The 19,954-nt window shown below is 36.5% G+C and overlaps 1 protein-coding gene and 1 pseudogene across 2 annotated transcripts in view; one reads left to right on the top strand and one right to left on the bottom strand.

The window, feature by feature from the left end:
- Nucleotides 1–19,954, top strand: part of LOC137490965 (protein NLRC3) — a 766,684-nt gene that overhangs the window by 140,379 nt on the left and 606,351 nt on the right. The window lies entirely within an intron of this gene.
- LOC101886087 (uncharacterized) lies at nt 11,809–19,396 on the bottom strand (annotated as a pseudogene). The gene is made up of 2 exons (XR_015483347.1): nt 19,245–19,396; nt 11,809–13,965 (listed from the first exon to the last, which is right to left on the bottom strand). The product of XR_015483347.1 is annotated as an uncharacterized LOC101886087 (transcript).

The following is a 19,954-nucleotide window of genomic DNA, read 5'->3' as shown; positions in this document are numbered from 1 at the left end:
AGAACAATAAGATAGAGAGTGATGCAGTTTAGGGAAGAGATTGTGATACAGAGGAGGATTAAGCCTCATAAAATTAATTGTTATCATATTGCATTTGAAAGACACAGACTGAAAAGAAGAATATATACTAGTTAAACATTTTTCTGAATAATCTCTGTGTGTTTGAGGTGTTTTTAAGTATGAAATAGGCAGAGAGGTGACTGAAATTCCTGACATGCCGACAGTCTGGAAGAAGGTCTGCTTCAGGAGTGGTAAGAATCTGTCTATTTTAAGAACAAAAGTTTCACAGGACAGATAAAAGCTAAAGAGTCAAGATATATTATAAGGTATTAAATAAATAGAAATATTATAAAGTAATGTAATAAGATAAATGAAATAAGAAAAATATTATTGATAGAATAAGATTTAATAAATAAAAAGTGTTAATAAAAATGTAACTAGAAGCTAGACTAATAAATATTAAGAAATTAAAAAATTGAAGCATAGAACTAACTACATATGGAGAAAAATTTATATATTAATAAGGAAATAAATTTACTAAAGTATGAATAAAATAGATAAGTTATTAATTTAAGTAAATAAAGAAGTAGAAGAGAAAACTTGAATATGGATTAATTGAAGAGTTAATGATCAAATGTTTAAGGAAAATAAGTTTAAAGAAAAATGAATTAGGAAAATCTAAGAGACAAAAATGCTAATTTTTGAAAAGGAAAAGAAGCATAGGAAAATGGAGAAAAAAGAAGTCCAAACATTGTTAATAGAATTAAAAGAGAAGATGTTTAAAAATATATATTAAACAGATAAGATAAAAATTTGAAAAAACAGTAACATTTTGAAGAAACTAAGATTTGGCTTTAAAATATAAATTATGTTTAAGTGCAATGAAAAAATTGTTGTGGAGTAAGTTGACTGTGTTCATCTGTTTTAAAGTCAGCTACAGACTGTTATCTGAGCCAACAGCTATTTGTAGTAAAAGCAGTGAGTTAGATATAAAGCATAGACACTGAGGAGACATTAACAGCATAGTGAGTTCAAACATTTTATAGTTAATATTTTATGTACTTAAAACTAATTGACAATTAAAAATTGCATTTCAGATAGGAAAAATGCTTAAAGTAAACAAACATGTGGAGTTAAAATAGTAATATGAACTCTAGTTATTGCAGTAAGGATTTTGAACAGTTATATTAGACATTAGGCCACCATATAGTACTGTTGAATTAAAACAGGTATATGGAAATGTTAGAGAAATTAAAATAATGTAAGATGTAATGTAACTAGTGAGGAAGCACTAGAATAAATTAGGAAAAATAAGTGAAGCACAATCTGAAGCCAAAGAAATTATCTATAAGAACATTTAACAAATAGAAAATTAAGCATATTTACATATGATAAAAATGATTGAGAATTAGAGAAAATAATTTGTTAAACAGCAAAAAGAGGAAAAATAGATAACAGGAGTCTTCATTTGATGAAGGAAAAATTGGGAAAAAAAAAAAGATTTATTAAGTCATGAGCTATATTCTATATATATTCAAGCATTACAGAAGGAAAATTAAGAGCAAAAGTGTAGCTACCCATTCTTGTATCAAATCAGACTCCTGTCAATTTGAGAGAAATTATTATCATGCAAATTTTTAAGTAAGAAAAAGTGTTATAAGATAATTTTAAGGTGAAACTTTAAATGTGTAATGTTGAAATTATATATTATGATGAATAGTAAATAATTTGAGTTTAAGTTTCAGTAGGCTTAATGAAAGTCCTTAAACATTGAAGGATAAATTACAATGCAGCAGATTGACTAAAGAAAAAGAGAAAAAGCTTTTGATAAGGCAATAAATAATTTGGAGAATAAATAAGAATATAACTAAGTATTTAAATTAAAATTAAGTAAAGGAAATATCTTAGCATAATTGTATTGTGAATGGCCTAAATCAAGATTGGATATTGAAAACTGGAAAAATTCAAATGTAGAAAAATTATTTATAGTTAAAGAGAAGATTGAAATAACCATTTTAATTAATTCATAAGACATGATAAGGTCAAAAAGTAACAGTTCTAAATTGCTATGAGAAAAATTGAAAGAGAAAAGTGTTTAAGAAAACAATATAAGGAATTAATAAGGAGTAATAGTTAAAACAGAGCAAATAGAAATTTACAAAACATACAGTAAGTTTTAGTCAGCTGATAAAAAAGTGCATCAAAATTGTATAAACAACTAGTTTAATGGGAATGCCTCAGGAAATAATTATGAGCCGAAAGAAAATAACTCAAAGATAGAAAAGGAATTAATATATAGATCAGAAAATAAATTAGCAAAGAAAGAAGTGTCAAGTTCCAACTAAATGATTGTCATTACAGGACTGAGATGCAGATAAAATCAGCCAGCACAGTGAGGGTTAAAATGGATTAGATGCAGATCTGTCCAGAAAGAAAACCACTAAATGATGAAATAGGTATAAAACTCTATTGAAAAGTGTAAAAATATAAGAGCACTAATAGAAACATCTATAATGTAATATACAATCTGTCCTAGACATTTCTATTTAAATTTAAAGGAGTAATAAATTATAAGTAACTAATAATATTTAATTGAAGTTAATTTGATAATTAAAATAAATGGGTAATCAAGACAGATAAAAGAGGCTTAATGTTGATAATATGATTTAAGAGCAATCAATAGGAGAAGATTTTCCAGCTGAAGTTCATATTGTATGTGGAGATATGTTCTTTTGGATGATAAATATTTCAAGTGGTTTGGTTTCTATTGAGTTAATTTTAGGTAACTACCAGAGGAAGGTAGAAACTTGTTTGTACTTGTGTAGCTTGATGAATAGCAAACACTGTATACACCAGAATGCATAAAGGGTTAAAATTAGGGAAAATATCTTAGGATGAACACTGTCACAATAGGTGGATGATTGAATTATCTGCAACTTCACAGAGCTCTAGTTCAATTAAAAGACTTGACTGGAGACCATTGCTCCAAACAGTGAGATGATGACTGTTTTTGGTGTTGACTAGATAGAGAAATATTCTGTAAACAAGCACAGTTGAGAAACTATGATGAGTAGATGATTAGAGGTAGTATCAGGAGCAGATTATGAAGCAGGGATAGTTATTACATCTGTGACAAGAGAAGTATTTCCTAAATTTTGAAATGCCTTCAGAAATAAGTTCATAATGGGTTTGCATTCATGAAGTTAGTGAATGATCAATAAATAAAAACATCTAAAGGAGTATGGAAAAATTATGAATAAAGCAAAAGAGAGAATAATTGTATTATGCTCAATTACCAGAAATGGCTGAAAGAGATGAAGATGATCCATCAAGACCAACGCTCAATGAAATATGTGAAAATAATAAACTTAATGGGATTAATTTGCTAACAAGTGCATTGGTGAATGATGGCATGGAAACTAACAGAAACATGCATCTAACATTGCATCGCATGAACTGCTATTGGGTCGACCCATGAAAGAAACCTTGCAAGAAACCACATGACCCTTGCAAGAAACCACATGAAACTTTGCATAAAACCTGGCATATAATCTCACCTATAACCTTGCACATAACCTCTTGGAATGGTTTGCAAAGATGTCTAATGCAGTAGGGACTTTTATGAAGAAACAATTAATTGCCATGTGCAAAGCGATATCTGTGCAGGAAACCAGAAAGGAGCCATGTGAGAGAGCAGTGATACAAGGTCCAATTGGTCTAGGTGATTGAGTCTATCTGAGGATGCTCTGGAGAGCTCAGGAGGAAAGGACCATATCTGGATGAGGGCAAATCCAACAGCTGCCAAAGGGGATGCCATTGATGAGGTACCAATGCCTCAAAGGAGCGAAAGGAAACAACTCCAGCAAGGAAAAGCTGACCAGAAACAGAGGAGCCTGAATATTCCAAAGCTCTAAACTACTAAGTGCAACGTGTGGAAGCAAGAGTTTATCAGAACAAAGAAAAGAGTGATTCTGATAATGTGCCTGAGTACCACATACAGCAGTGCCACAAGTCAAGGGATGATGAATGCACAACTGCAGATTTCAGAACTCAGACTCTTAACCACACATCTCCATTAACATCTTTTCAAAGTCTAATGAAGATGCTAATAGCTTGGAAGAAGAGAAACAAGGATGAGCAAAGATCAAGAGCAACATTTGATGCTTTTTACGTTTGCATATTGATTTTGTTTGCATATTGCTTTCATGGTACCTATATATAATATCACTTCAGTATATTCTACATAAGTGTGAAAACTAGCAGCTAGCACTGAACCAACTGAATACTTATGCTTAAAACATTGTTGTCTTTGATGTGTTAAGAGAAAAACAGAGTACAGTCTTTTACTTCCTTTAAATCAAGAGACAGGGAAGATGTTTGGCTGGACTTCTGTCAAAGTACAGTGGCATAATCTGGTCAATTGATAACAGCTATGTGGCTAATATCAGTCACTAGATAGAGGTAATTAAGAGAACTGGATTATGAAATTGCACTTTGGGGTTAAAAGACAATATTATTAAGACTAAAGTCTTAAGAGGAGGGATTGAAGAAGATTTCTATTCTCTCAGTGTGAAGTATTTTCTAAGTGTAAAGCAGTTAATTTTCTCTTCACAAAATGTAAGTAGTGTTTGCAGCAAACATGCCAGCCTGTGTTAAAAATACAGTGATATGTCTGTGTAAGATGAGAGTGCCTGCACTAAAGAAGCAACACTAGGAGAAGGCTGAGTGACTGATTGTGTAGAATAACTGAATATTTAAAGCACTGATTATTTATGTTAAATACTTGTATGAAGGTATTTGTATCAGAAGTTAGAATGAGTAACATATTATCAAGTTATTATCCTATCATGACAAATGTATGTAAACACTTAGTTCCTTTGCATAAGTTGCATCTATACTTTGCTGACATAGACCTGTAACATCTCTGCTGACATGAGCTAGTGGGCTGAGAGCCAAGAATAGCAGGACCCCTTAGACTAGAAACCTATTCAAAAATGGTCAAGAGTTAAAAAGAGACTTAGGGGTGTGTCAAATAATCCTGTATAAAAATTGTAACAAACACACTGAAACTTTAGAAGGTGCAGGAGAGACTTCAGAAGGTGTCCAGGAGAGACTTCAGAATGCTCTGGGGTCTGCTCTGCTCTTTCTCGGCTTTATTATGGAGAATAAAGTCTATTTTCTGATATTCAAAACCTCTGGTCTGATAATTTGTAATTGATTAGACGTCGAATTTACGACACCCTTTAAATTAAACACACGTGGGAACAAATCAATGATTTCTACAACCGTATCAAAAGTCTGTAATGTTAAACAGGGTGCGGGCCGTGACCTATGCTCATAACACTTAGGGTGACTTTTGTTAAAACTCTTGTCATACAATAATAAATCAGCGTAGGAGGCCAAGACTGTGACATAACAAAAGACTACAATCAACAAAACAGCTTTTATCAGTAGATTTAAATGTTGACAAAAAGAACTTACCTTGATCTGTTATTGTGCTGTCCGCTCGTCAGAATACAGCGGTGTTGTCATTCATTTGCATATGCCGGGACACGATTGGCTCTCATCCATTCTGACAATAGAGAGCAAGAGCGGCAATTGGCTCCCATCCATTCTCACAATGGAGAGCGAGTGCGGTGATTGGCTCTCATCCATTCTCACAATGGAGAGGAAAAGCAACGATTGGACGAGGAGAGAGGCTGAGACAGACGATCCTGATCCAGGTAGCGCCACAAGGACTTAGTGAAAGGTCACTTACAGTGGTAGAAACGCTGAACTTTGCTATATGAACCCAAATTAAAGTTTGCTGAAAGAGAGTCAAAAAGGTTACAGAAACACTCAAACATGGGTCTCGAACATAAGACCCTGTAATTAAGAGTCTCATGCTCTACCAACTAAGCTAGCAGGGCTGTTGAGGACTTTGTTCAAGAGCTAGTTACCATTTACATCAATACCATCCCTACCAGGCACGTGCACACATAGGGCTCAACCTGTGCAGTGCACATGCCCTTTTTAGTCTTGGATAGAAAGTGCCCTTCCAAAATGATCAAAAGTGCCCCCGCGACGCGGCACACCCTCTGTCCCGCTCTTCAGTAGGCGCGTGACAACACCGCTCTTGAGTACGCGCGCGACAACACAGCTGATCAGAACGCACGCAATATCCACCCCCCCCCCCCCCCCCCCGCTCTTCAAAAAATGTATCCTGCACATGCTCTTCGGACGGTCTCTGCACGGGCCTGTTCCCTACCCATGTCAATCTTCTGCTCAATCCTGATGTCATCTTGCAACGCTGGACAGAATATGGCCCAGGATCTACGCCCAAGTCAAATGTAAGTAGTTGCAAGGCAGCAAAATGCTTAATTTGTCCCAGGGTGGGCTTGAACCACCAACCTTTCAGTTAACAGCCGAACGCACTAACTGATTGCGCCACAGAGACTTAATGGAAAATCACCTACAGTGGCAGAAATGCTGAACTTTGTCTCTAAAGGTCTGCTATATGAACCCGAATGAAAGTTTGCTGAAAGAGAGACAAAAAAGTCACAGAAACGCCCAACTAGGGCTCAAACCCACAACCCTGAGATTAAGAGTCTCATGCTCTACCGACTGAGCTAGCCAGGCTGGTGAGCACCTTGTTCAAGAGCTAGACACTGTTTACATCACTACCTTCCCTACCTATACAAATTTTCTGCTACATCCTGATTTCATCTTGCAATGCTGGACAGAATATGGCCCAGGATCTATGCTGAGTGCACGTGTTATGCCGAGTTCAGACTGCATGATTCTCAAAGTAGTCATGTCACAGAAGTTTTCACACTGGATGACTATCTGGGCTAGCGTTTCGTCGCTGCTTTGTTTACACTGCAAGATGGATCGGTGACAGGGACATTCACATAGCATGACTTTACTATAGGAAGAATCGCCAACAACGTCGTCCAAACTACGTCTCACAGCCAAAAACACGTATTATATATTTTGTTATTAACTACATAATGAGAAAGAAGCCTTTAATGTGGTAGAACATGTACATGTTTGCTCACCTGGGTTTAAAGGGAATTAGCCATTTCTCCTTAACATTGATAATAAACTAATTTCTTTCTGTGTGAAACGTCAAACAGACACGGTTGCTCCAGTGTCCTGTCAAACCTCCACTGGTTTTTCCTCCATTTCGTGGGTCCAAATAAACCGAAAAAGAGCACTTTTAACTTCTCCCCCAGCCTCCCGCTGGCCTGCAGCAGTTATACACACACACACGCAAGTCAATGCTGCTCTCTCATTGGCTGTAGACGATGGCTGATGTTATTTTCAGCTCCAGATATTTAGCACGGCAAATATCTCGCAGGCATCGGCAATTCTCTCAGATCGCGTCGTTGATAATTCATACTGTGTGATTGTCACTCACGTGCACGAGCACCGAATTTTTAACTCGTCGCTGGATGGGCTTGAACCACAAAACTTTCAGTTAACAGCCGAACACGCTAACCAAATGCACCACAGAGACTTAATAAAAGGTCACCTACAGTGGTAGAAATGCTGAACTTTGTTTCTAAAGGTCTGCTATATGAATCCACATGAAAGTTTGCTGAAAGAGAGACAGAAGGTCACAGAAACACCCAACATGGGGGTCGAACATAAAACCCTGAGATTATGAGTCTCATGCTCTACCAACTAAGCTAGCAGGGTTGTTGAGGACTTTGTTCAAGAGCTAGTTACCATTTACATCAATACCTTGTGGCGAGATGGATGCTCTTTAATGTTTATTTTTCTCAAGTGCCACTAGGGGGCGCTGCTCCGACCGGTTCTTCCTATCGCTTCCAGACAATACTTCCGGGGGTCGGAAGGAAGCGGAAGGGCAGGTAAACAATCGGAGATTATAAAAGAGGGAGAAAAGACCAGGGGTCCGTTCTTCGTACGTGGATTACTCAGTTAGCTGGATTTGGATATTGACGATTTGACACGATCCAGGATCGTTTCGTTCTTCAAAGCTGATCCGAGAGTTGTTGTCATGGCAACAGTTCTGCTAGGTCAAACCTGATCGGGAGAAGGTTCAATTCATGTAAACAGGATTAGATCGGCTTAGTTCAAGCAAAGATAATACAGAAAGTATGTTCCGAATTCTGATATTTTCTTACAGTAGTAGTTATATACACTTGGGAAAATAATACATAATTTTTAAATATATATATAAAGTTATAGTCATTAATAAAATAAATAAAGTTATACATATTAATAAAACGTATGCAATCTGCACCCTCGAAATGAAAGTACAAAGACTGCCATCTGGTGCAAAGAGAAAACTTATTGATATGAACTTTTTAGATCGCTTTAGAACAAATTGTGTATAATAGAAATGCACAATATGTGACTTTTTTTGAAGCAATAATACATTTCAGCAGTCATAAACATGTTTTGATAGTTAATATGCCAGTGATTTGATGCTTCACAAAAGTTGCAGACACCTTTACCAATATGAAAATGCTTTTGTAAACAACCAGTTATTCTTTATACACCGATTAAAAAACGGCTACATTAATAAAGAAAATCTTTTCTAAATGTAGAACTAAATGCATTGATTTGCATTGAAATACATGATGAATACTCTTGTCTTGACAAATGAAAGTATAAAGCCTGCAGCTCACAACAAATGTGGAAGGTTATTGCGTGTAATATTTAACAAACCATTTACTGCTAATTTGATGTAATTTTGCTCACATGGATAATTGAATATTAATCAGATGATGTCATTACGCTGCTATGCCGTCAGCCAATCGTTGCATTGCTGATCATGATTTCGAGGATCGATAGATCTGTCCTTCATAACACACGCAGCGATCTCAGATCAGTTCATCCAGACATTCTAATCTGATTCGCGAACTTGTTTGAAGAACCAAATTAGCGAGAGATCAGTTATCAAGATTAAAAGATCCAGGATCTGCCAAATCATCTTAGATCATTTAAGCGAGGTACGAAGAACGGACCCCAGAGAAGGGGCTTCTTGTTGTTTTGGTGTCGGTCTTTGTATTTGGTGGTAGGAATTGGAGAAGGAGGAGAAGAACGGTGTAAGGTGGAGAGCTTGTTGGTTTCAATGACTGTGTGAGGAAAAAATTGAGGGGTGGAAGCAATTCGTGGACGTGGTGACCAGGCGATCTCTCTAGTATTGTGTGCGAGGGGTCTGAAATTCTGATGGGAAAAGTGGACCTGTGCAGAACGGCTTCGGTGTCCCTGGGTCAGTAAATTTTGTCCATTTGCACCCATTCATACACCCACACATTCCACACACACATTACAACGTTATCACATAGGCTTTCTTTACATTTTTTTCCCTCTCTTTTTTCCATTCGATCAGCCACACATTATTTTTGTTTGTTTGTTTGTTTGTTTTCTTTTGGGTTATCTAAACATTATTATTGAAGTGTTTGAATTGTTTGTTTGTTGTTTCCTTTTCTTGCCTAAAAAGTTAATTTTGATTATAGATCTATGACTAAACAGTGATGAAAAGTATATTTTTGATTTAGAAAACTTTTTCATTGTACTGGTTGTTAAAAATATATCAGTTGATTTAATTTAAAGTGTGTGTTGGGTTATCTTTATTTTTTCTCTTTGTGTGTATGGTGGTTGAGTGTTTGCCGCGGCTATCCAGGGTTTTAATGTAAATTTTGGCCAGTTAATCTTGTCTGGCGCCCAAAGATTTATTAATTCTGGTAACTATTTTTTTGTTTTTTTGTTTGAGGTCCGCTGGCAGTGGGATTAAGGGACGTGTGAAAGCCAGCAAGTGCAGTACACACGTGGACCAGCGGTTGAGCGTACGGCTGTGGGGCAGGAGGTCCTGTGTTCGAATCCCGCAGAGTTCAGTTTTTTTTTTAGATTTGAATTATTATTTTTTTTCTCTTATTATAAACTGTATATAAGATTTATTTATTACAAACAGCCACCGTCACAACCTTCCCTACCCATGAAAAATCTTCTGCTTAATCCTGATGTCATCTTGCAACGCTGGACAGAATATGGCCCAGGATCTATGCCTAGGTCACATGTTAGTACTTCTATATAAACTCGATTGAAATTTTGCTGAAAGAGAGACAAAAAGGTCACAAAAACACCCAACGTGGGGCATGAACCCATGACCCTGAGATTAAGAGTCTCATGCCCTACCAACTGAGCTGGCCGGGGTGGTGAGCACCTTGTTCAAGAGCTAGACACTCTTTACATCAATACCTTCCCTACCCATACAAATTTTCTGCCACATGCTGATTGCATCTTGTAACGCAGGACAGAATGTGGCCCAGGATCTATGCCCAGTGCACGTGTTAGCAGTTGCAAGGCAGCAAAACGCTTAACTCATCGCTGGATGGGCTTGAACCACAAACCTTTCAGTAAACAGCCGAACTTTGTCTCTAAAGGTCTGCTACACGAACCCAAATAAAGGTTTGCTGAAAGAGAGACAAAAAGGTCACAAAAACACCCAACGTGGGGCTCGAACCCACGACCCTGAGATTAAGAGTCTCATGCTCTACCGACTAAGCTAGCCAGGCTGGTGAGGACTTTGTTCACGAGCTAGTTACCGTTTACATCAATACCTTCCCTACCCATGAAAATCTTCTGATTAATCCTGATGTCATCTTGCAACACTGGACAGAATATGGCTCATGATCTATGCCCAGTGCACGTGTTAGCAGTTGCAAGGCAGCAAAATGCTTAACTCCTCCCTGGGTGGGCTTGAACCACCAACCTTTCAGTTAACAGCAGAACGTACTAACCGATTGCGCCACAGAGACTTAGTGAAAAGTCTCCTACAGTGGAAAAAACGCTGAACTTTGTCCACCAGGTGGCTCTGTTGTGCATAATTTTTACACATTTTTGTATCTACTTAAGTCTGGTTTCTAGTGATAAAGAAATTTTCATTTTGTTGTAACTGTAGAGGAAAAAAGTGTTTTCCTATACATTTTAAATTGATAATTTCTCAAAGTGTAAAATTATAAGAGATTATGTGTGTAATTGTGTATAAATTGTCAAATTTATCAAATGTAATTACATAAATTATTAAGTAAATAATTCATTCGACTTCACAATGCTGCTCTGTATTGATGAGGGGGTCGAATGTGCAGTAAAGCCAGAAGACAACGTGTTTGTGTTAAACTGTCTTCTGCAGGACTAAATAAAGTGGAGGAAAGCAGCGCTTGGTGTCATTTGAAGTTGAATTGAGTGAAAAGCAGATCAGTTACAAATGGTAATACACAGGTCTGTGCTTATAAACATATAATGTACTGCTGTATAGTAACGTGTCATTTGTTTGTTTCGGTTGTCTTCATTTTAATGATTTTTAATTTGTTTTTGATTCGGGGTCTTTCTGGGGACGCGCTGTGACTACTAGCCCGACAGCGGAAACGCAACATAATTTTGGCCTCATTACTCATCTCCCGGGCGATTGGCCTGGCCCGATAAAAGCCCTGGCTTGCACTGGCCCGATAGTGGAAATGCGGCTACTGGCACTTCCCTGCCAACACTTCAAGAACTGTATCACTCTGGATGCCTCATTTGATGTTTGATAAGTAAATTAATAAACAATTCGCAAGTGTGGAATGTGCACAAATATGGTTATCGGTTCATAATAGGTTGAAACACATTGTTAGATTTTGCTGTATTTGGCTTAACCGTTCTTGGATGGCTTGTCAATGTATAGAATGTTACATGTTGGTTTCATTTGAGGATTGAACCCAGTTTCTTGGACTGAAAGCTGGGGCTTTTCCCAGCTTAGCAAACTCCTCAACATATGAACCCAAGAGCACAAAATTAAAAAGGGAACTTGAGGCGTTTAGTTTCAGAAACAAGAAACAACTGATCTTTATTTGAAAAATAGAATACAAAGTACAACAGAAATGATGGAAGCAGAGCTTCCAGTAAACAGGCAAAACAAATCTGACACAAGGGTAAAAAATAAAACAACAACAATAAAAATAAAGTGTCACTTAGCGTCTCAAGAGAATCGGGCGAGCACTGGGCAGTAAAGGCTCAAGACTGAACACACTAGCTTTATACACACAAACTTTTATAGGGCAAAACACAGGTGTTGCTAATCTAGCTTGAGTGGTGGCACACAGTAGATGGGAAGAGGAGGAATACAGCTTAATTAATTTTTACATAGATGACTTTAATACATAAAATAAGTAAGCTGACCAAAGCTCTTACGGGGAGAAGACTTTATCGAAGACAATGAATAATGCAGTTCCTCAGCAGCGATGTTAACTCATTGGTAACTTAACCCAAAGTGAGACATTACTTTATAACAAAGGATGTAACCCCGCGGAGATCAGCCTACTTCTTTGGTTGGGTCACAACTCTTGAGTTCCTGTAGGTCATTTGGTTCACACCTTTTCAGATGCAGATACTTGTTTGCATATGAAACAAGTCATACAATCTATCAACATATAGAGTTATTTTGGGTTCTTGCAGCCCTGCAGGTGTTCAAAGGGTTTCATCTTCAGAAAACTTGATATGTATTCAAAAGTTCACACTTGTCCTGGTAAGAAACTCTGGTTATTTATAGTGAGTCAGGAATCATCTGATTGGTAAATCATGTGTTGGCTAATGCAGGACCAGCAATAGACAATCATAAGCATGTGATTCTCTCAAAAGTAGTATAAATAAACTTCACTTGAATGAACAGCCAAACTACATGAAAAAGCTGCTGTTTTGAATGTACCAGTGTTTGTGTGGACAAGGCCTCAATTTTGGGGACTCTGCTTTCCATTGTGAAGCTTTAGGTGAGTGCTGAGGCTTCTTTTATGTTTAAAGCCTTTTCCACACTCACTGCATCTAAAAGGGTCCTCTCCTGAGTTAATCTTCCTGATGTGTTTCCTGATGGAGTCTTTGCGTGTGAGACTCTTTTCACACTGATCACATGTCAACACTATGGTTCCAGTGTGACCATCCATTAGGTTCTTGAGGCTAGCTTTGGTTGTGAAGCGCTTTCTACACTGAGCACATGCAAACGACTTCTCTCCAGTGTGAGTTCTCATGTGGTGTTTGAGTGTCCTTTTATGTGGGAAAGTTTTCCCACACTCTGTGCATCTGTAAGGTTTCTCTCCAGTATGAATACTCATGTGGTTGTCAAGACTTGTTTTTTGAGTAAACCTTTTCCCACACTGTGTGCATGTGTGAGGTTTTTTTCCAGTGTGAATCCTCATGTGGATGTTAAGGTCATGTTTTTGAGAAAAACGTTTCCCGCAGTGTGTGCAAATAAAACTTTTGTCTCCAGTGTGTGTTCTCATGTGGATTTCAAGGGTGCAATTTTGCTTAAAACTCTTTCCACACTGGATGCAAGAGTACGGCCTCTCCCCAGTGTGAATTCTCATGTGCGCTGCAAAGTTTCCCGATTGGTAGAAGCTTTTTCCACACTGTTGGCATGTATACGGCCTCTCTCCAGTGTGAATTCTCATGTGCACCGCAAAGTTTCCTGGATGATAGAAGCTTTTTTCACACTGTTGGCATGTGTACGGCCTCTCTCCAGTGTGAATTCTCATGTGGGTTGTAAAGCCTTGTTTATAAGTAAAACTCTTTCCACACTGTTCGCAGGTGTAAGGCCTCTCCTTCGTGTGAACTCTCATGTGAACATCAAGGTTTGCCTTTTGAGTGAAACTCTTTCCACACTGTTTACAACTGAAAGGCTTCTCTCCAGTGTGAATTCTCATGTGGTTTTCAAAGCCTTGTATGTGACCAAAACTCTTTCCACACTGTTCGCAGGTGTAAGGTTTCTCCCTAGTGTGAACATCAAGGTTTGACTTTTGACTAAAACTCTTTCTACTCTGTTTACTGCCGAAATTACACGCAGATTTGGATTTCCGAGGTCTTCCACGTGATGAAGTTTTTTTAGTCAGTGTAGGTTTTTCATCAGTCGTTATTTCTTGGAGTTTTTCTTCCATTTCATTCTGTTCATTCATCCATGAGCTTCTTCTTTCAACACCATCAGGTCTTAAAAAAAAACAAAAAAAAAAACGTTAACTATAGTACGAAGACACAAAGTGACAAGCAAAAGATGGATGTTTCATCCAGATATAAAAATGAGCTTACCATTTACTCTGCGTCATGTGGTTTTAAACATTTCCTTTCTTATGGAACACAAAGTAAGCCAGAATTTTTTTCACAATATCTTCTTTTGTGTTCAACAGAATCAAGAAACTCAAAGGTTTAAAACCACATGTAAACATGAGAGTAAAATGGTATCCCTTTAAAGAGTTCCTTTTATGAGCCTTTTTTTACAAGATGTAAAATCAGTCTTTGGTGTTCTCAGAATGCGTCTGAGGTTTTAGTTCAAAATCAGATTATATACCTTGAAGAAAATATAATTTTGGCGGTCAGAGGAAAACCAAGCTCTTTTTGTGCCTGTGGCTTTAAATTCAGATGATCAAATGCACTCGCTCTAGATTATTCATGTTGTGTTCCCTCATATGCATCTTTCACTGGATTTAAACATTTGTAACTTGCTTGGAAGACCTGATTGAGACAAATACTGCATGTTCATAGCAAGTACACATAACTTACGCCTATATTTCTGAGTTTGAATTATTGTAGATAAATTATGTTATATAACAAATGTTTCCCAGTACTGGGTTGCAGCTGGAAGGGCATTCACAGTTTAAAATAAATGCTGGAGAAGTTAATTGTTCATTCCGCTGTTGCGACCCCTAATGAATAAAGGGACTAAGCCGAAGGAAAATGAATGAGTGAGCACATGCAAATGCTTAATGCCATGTTTGCTGTAAACTGGAGTGATGATGAGATGGCAAGATGACATACTTTACTACTTCATTTCATTTATTTCAAAAGTATACACTTAACGAGCCTGGGGCTCCCATTTGCAAGACGAAAGGGGAGTTCTCAAGAACTCTTCTGTAGTAGCTAATGAACAGAAAGTGATTGCTCTTAAGAGATAACTACTTACTAGATGCCGATTTGGATTAGTCAAGTAACTTAAGTTGCATGTTTTTAGACAGTGGAAAGAAAACCCATGTGAGCACCGGGAGAATGTGTAAACTCTGCACAGAAACGTCATGAGGCAACAGTGCTAACCACTGGGAAATCGTGCCACCCTTCTAGGAAAAGAGGAGTAGGGGTGAAAGGGGGATTCTTCGAAACGAAGATGGCTGTGACATGGAACTCAGGGTATTTATAGTGGTTTAGGAATTGTCTGATTGGTGAATCATAAATTGAGTAATGCGAAACCAGCTGCAAGCAATCATAAGCATGTGATCCTCGAAATTAGTTTATAAATAAGCTTCACTTGTACTTGTCTTTGTGCATGACCTGGGGCCTGTTTCAGAAAGGAGGTTAAGTGAAAACTCAGAGTATTTTAACCCTGAAATGAGAAAAACTCTGGGTTTTCGGTTTCAAAATGGCAGGTTTGCTAAACTCAAGAAATCAGGGTGTGTCAAGCCTGTTTCTAAAAGAAAGGTAACTTTAACTCAGAGTCAGTTACTGTGGTAACTTACTCTGTGAATCTAACCTGGTCCGGAGCAGGTTTTATTCTCTAAACTCTGAGTTTCTGTCGGTCTCCTCCCCTTTTTTAAAGATGAAGCGTATTTCTAGCATTAGTCTTACATTTCCACACACCTATTTTAGAGCTCATTTTGGAGATGCCCATAAAAACGATTGATGGAAACGTCATGATTCACATAACTTTTGAAAATATTTATAATAAAACATTTGCATAACTGAGTAGGTTAAACTTTTATTTGATAAGAAAAGATGCGCATAAACTACGAAGTGCACTTAACAAATTACAGTATGTACATTAAAAAAAAGTTTGTTAGAGATGATGATGAAAATGTGTTTAAATGGACAAACCAGCTGACTGAGCACACAGTAGAACATCTTAAATGTTGTTTTAGCCATTCTAAAATGCCTTAATTGTTTCAGTATTAGTGTATATTATTAATTACCTCCGAGCGTCTGGAGCGTGTCAGGATCGGCCGCGTCTGGCTTCAAACGCCCCCACGTGTTCATTGTGTCTTCTGAGGCGCAAGTATTAAATAAAAAATCATTAACGCAGCTTGTTCTACCGCAGTAAATTCTGTTTTTACTCTTGATATTTGGCGCAAGTTAATCAGGAAGTGACTATTGTGTTCTCTTTGACTCGATAAAAACGCTGCTTTATTCGCATCTTTTAGGCATTATTCCAGTTTTGCACAAATTTATGTAAGCCTGTATTTTGATGGAAACATAGCTATTGCCTACATTTTTGTCACACACAGAACAAAGTCACGTACAAGGCGTGTACTTTTTTCCATAAATATTTAGCTTAACCTTTGACATGTACTGTTACTAGATTAAAGGGATTATTATTCTGTCTAAAAATTATTTTTAGCACTGCTTAAGTTCTTAGTGTTATATCAACCTCTATCACTTGATCAATAAAAAGGCAGACACACAAGTGCACTGTTAAATCTATTAAAACTGATAAACGTGTATAAATGTTTAGAAAAAAGTATAAACGTCACACATTATATTACTTATTTTATTATACTTAAATGTTTAAATAATTTAAATAAAAAATTACGCATTAACTTGAGCAGCTGTTTTCCCAGGCTAACTGTCTCTGTTTCACTGATGGTTGCTTCTTTTTAAATATATACACTCATATTTGCTAAAACTTTGCATGAGCAGATCAAGTTCAGCTGGGGAAAGAAATGGTGATCTCTTTTTTTAAGATGTTGCCATAGTCACTCGTAATGTCTGCGCTCCATTGATAATGCCTTTTTATAGTCACGGTGTGCACGCTTAACTCTGAGTTGGTCTACTCAAAGTTGATTGACCCAACTCAGATCAGCTATTCTGAAACTGAAAACTCAGAGTTTTTAATCTCTCGGTAAATCAACTCAGAGTTCAAGTTTAAACTCCGAGTTGTTTGAACCTCCTTACTGAAACAGGCCCCTGATGCTTAGATAAAAACCTACATAAAGACATTTAGATAAGACATTAAGATATTTTATATACCCGACAAGATGCAGAAATGCCATCTAAAAAAGTTAACTACAGTTTGTCCAATCAGGGACAGTGACAACATAAATATACAAATAATAATGTTAACCCGGGGATTTGTGACCTACACATGGCTTTCAGAGTGCATCTGAGTTACAGAGAAGTGCAGAGGTTTTTTTCTCTTATATGACCTGCAGTATCAAACATTTCACCGTCATTAAACACACTGTCTTTCTCCCCTGCGTGTGTGTTTGTTTTTCCTCTGTCAGAAGCGCGTACACAAAAGGCAACTCCCATTTCTATTCAAACCCTGCCTATTTTACCTCCACCGACACTCCCACTCAAACAGAGCAAGACACACCCACTTTCCTGACTTTTTCCAAACTAGAGGTATGCAAACATCCTGCTGAAACGGGGGGTTTCATGGCCCTTTAAAGTTACTAGTGACTCGAACAAGCATGGATGGTTCAAGTAGCAGCTCCAGCGATGGAGAAATGATTATTGTTCACAGAGCAATAAGCAGCTCCACGTTGATATCGACTCTGGGCATCTTCTTCAATGTGTGCTTGCATTGACAGTTTTGCGCTTGAGCGCCTCCAAGTGCTGTTTACTGTAACTTCAGCAGCTCCGTGCACATGAACAAAAGTGCCAACCTGATTAGTGAAGGTTTTAACGCCGCGCATCAAATAAAAAAAAATAAAAAAACGAGCATGAGGCGTTTCTTTAAAAATTATGCTTTTTTATGCCTGGCGATTTGCGTGTGGTGTGCACCATCACATTGATGCCCTTTATATAGTCACAAGGTGTTAAATGTCGACAGAAAACGCAAAAAACATCTTTGTGTGTGTGGGTCTTTACACTGTTTTCAGGATCTAAAAATTCATTCTGTAAAAAAAGTCTCAAGCAAAACGATTCCAAGGTGCCTGCTGGTACGTAAAGAATATGGTCAATACTGACGAACTTCACACTCAAATGTTTGCACATCATCAGCATGCTGTAATCCATTTCTTAAGCAGCAAAAGTCATTTTTAAACTAGTTTGTTGGTCAGTTGTAGTTAGTGCAATGCTAAACGTTATTATTCAACTATAATTTGTTTTGTCTCATGTCGTCCCACAAAATCGTCATATAAGTTAGAATACTGTAGTTCAATGTTTTAAAATAATAATTATTTTTTGTGTCCATTTTATCCAGCATATTTAAAATTAGGGCATCTACGTTTTCTGACATACTTTAAACCAGGGTTAAAATTTTTGACTCAAGAAGGGCTAAAGTATAAGGAATTTTTCAAATATCCCAGATGGAAAAGGGTTTTATTTGCTCTATATATAATTATGTTATATATAAAAATAAATAAATACATTTAATAATACAATATTAAATTAATAATACAATAATAAATTAATATAAAACACAGTATTTTATATATTTCTTAGCAAAAAAAAAATTATATTGTGTAAAAACAAGCTTTACCTGTATCCGTACACTTTTTCCAACCTAAACTTTTTTAAAATGTAAAAAATAAGGTTTTAAATGTTTTAAAAACTATAATTAACTAAATCTTTGCACAATAATCTGTCCAGGTCGATGTCCTCAGCAGTAAATACAAGGAGCACATTTATGCAAATATTATTGTAATGAAAATAATTAAACCATTATGATAAACCAAGTTAAAATGACAATTTTGAATAAAAAGTTTTATTGAGATGGATTGCTGGTGATTGAATGGGTTTTGGCCAGATTGGGTAGTAAAACAGTTTTTAAGGCATTTTTAGATTTAGATTTTGGAATTTAAGACATTTTAAGACCCTGCGAAACACTCTGTTTCAACACAATAGCCCTGGTAATTAGTTATTATAATAATGATTTAATTCTAACTCTAGCCAAAACTATCACTGTAATAGCAGATATCTTCTATGAGAATACTGTAGGTCAAATAGCGTCAGCTCAGTTAAACTTTTTTAATTGATTGTTTTTATTTATTTTATATAGTACCAGTGCTCTAGGATGCTTTACAAACAGTAGGAGAACAAGAAAAGCAATAACCTTAAGAAGGTAGAGAAAATAGGAGACTAATAATACATAAAATAATGACAAAAGACACGAGAACAAGTAACGAAAGAAACTCATTCTGTCTTTTAATGAGTGCTTTTGTGCATTTAAGAGAACTAGGCAGCACACTCAGGGCTGCAAGATGGATTTAGTATTCTTATTATTAAAATATATCTGAATGAGGATCAGATGACTGCGTCGGTCTTTGAGAATAAAAGTCAACCTGTTTGTTCCTGCAGATCTTCCTGTTTGACTGTGAATGTTTCTTCAATCTTCAGGTCTTCACTTTCTACTTTAATAAATGCCATCTTTATAACAGTGTGGAGATCAGTCGCTTCAGCAGGAGTTTTTCTCTGAGTTTGGACACTTTATCCTGTTTAAAATGAACAAAACAGAAATAACAGAAATAAGATAACTTCTTTTCAACACTTGCTTCAAATGAGCAGATTAAAGCTAGTACTTTATTTCTTACATATATTGATGTAAATTTAGAATGGACTAACATTAAATTAGACCTTCATTAAAACACTTATTACACACTATTACATCTCTGTAACTTTTTTGAAACTTTATTCAGGTATGTTCTTAATCGTGTTGTTTGTTTCATTTACTTTATTGTCTGCTTACAGCAACGTGTAAATAGAGGTAAAACTCGTTTTATATTCGCAAATTCTGACTTTCCCCTTAATAATATAATTTCATAAAAAGTATTATTTGCAAGTTCTGAATAGTGAAATCATATTAGCAGCCAATGACTATCAAAGTACAACATTGTTCACAGTCAAATAAATAGTGCTAATGTTGTTTTCAAGTTATACTTGCATGCTAATTCAGATCTAATATTCAAAGTAACATGGTAAACAATATAGAGACTTCTAAATGAACGAATGTGTGAATAGAAAACCAACTTTACCTCTATAACGTGTAGCACTT

This window comes from Danio rerio, chromosome 4 (assembly GCF_052040795.2).
Source record: "Danio rerio strain M-AB ecotype USA chromosome 4, GRCz13ab, whole genome shotgun sequence".
NCBI lineage: Eukaryota > Metazoa > Chordata > Actinopteri > Cypriniformes > Danionidae > Danio > Danio rerio.
The sequence above is the reverse complement of the archived record's forward strand: the minus strand, read 5'-3'. Positions and strand labels throughout refer to the sequence as shown.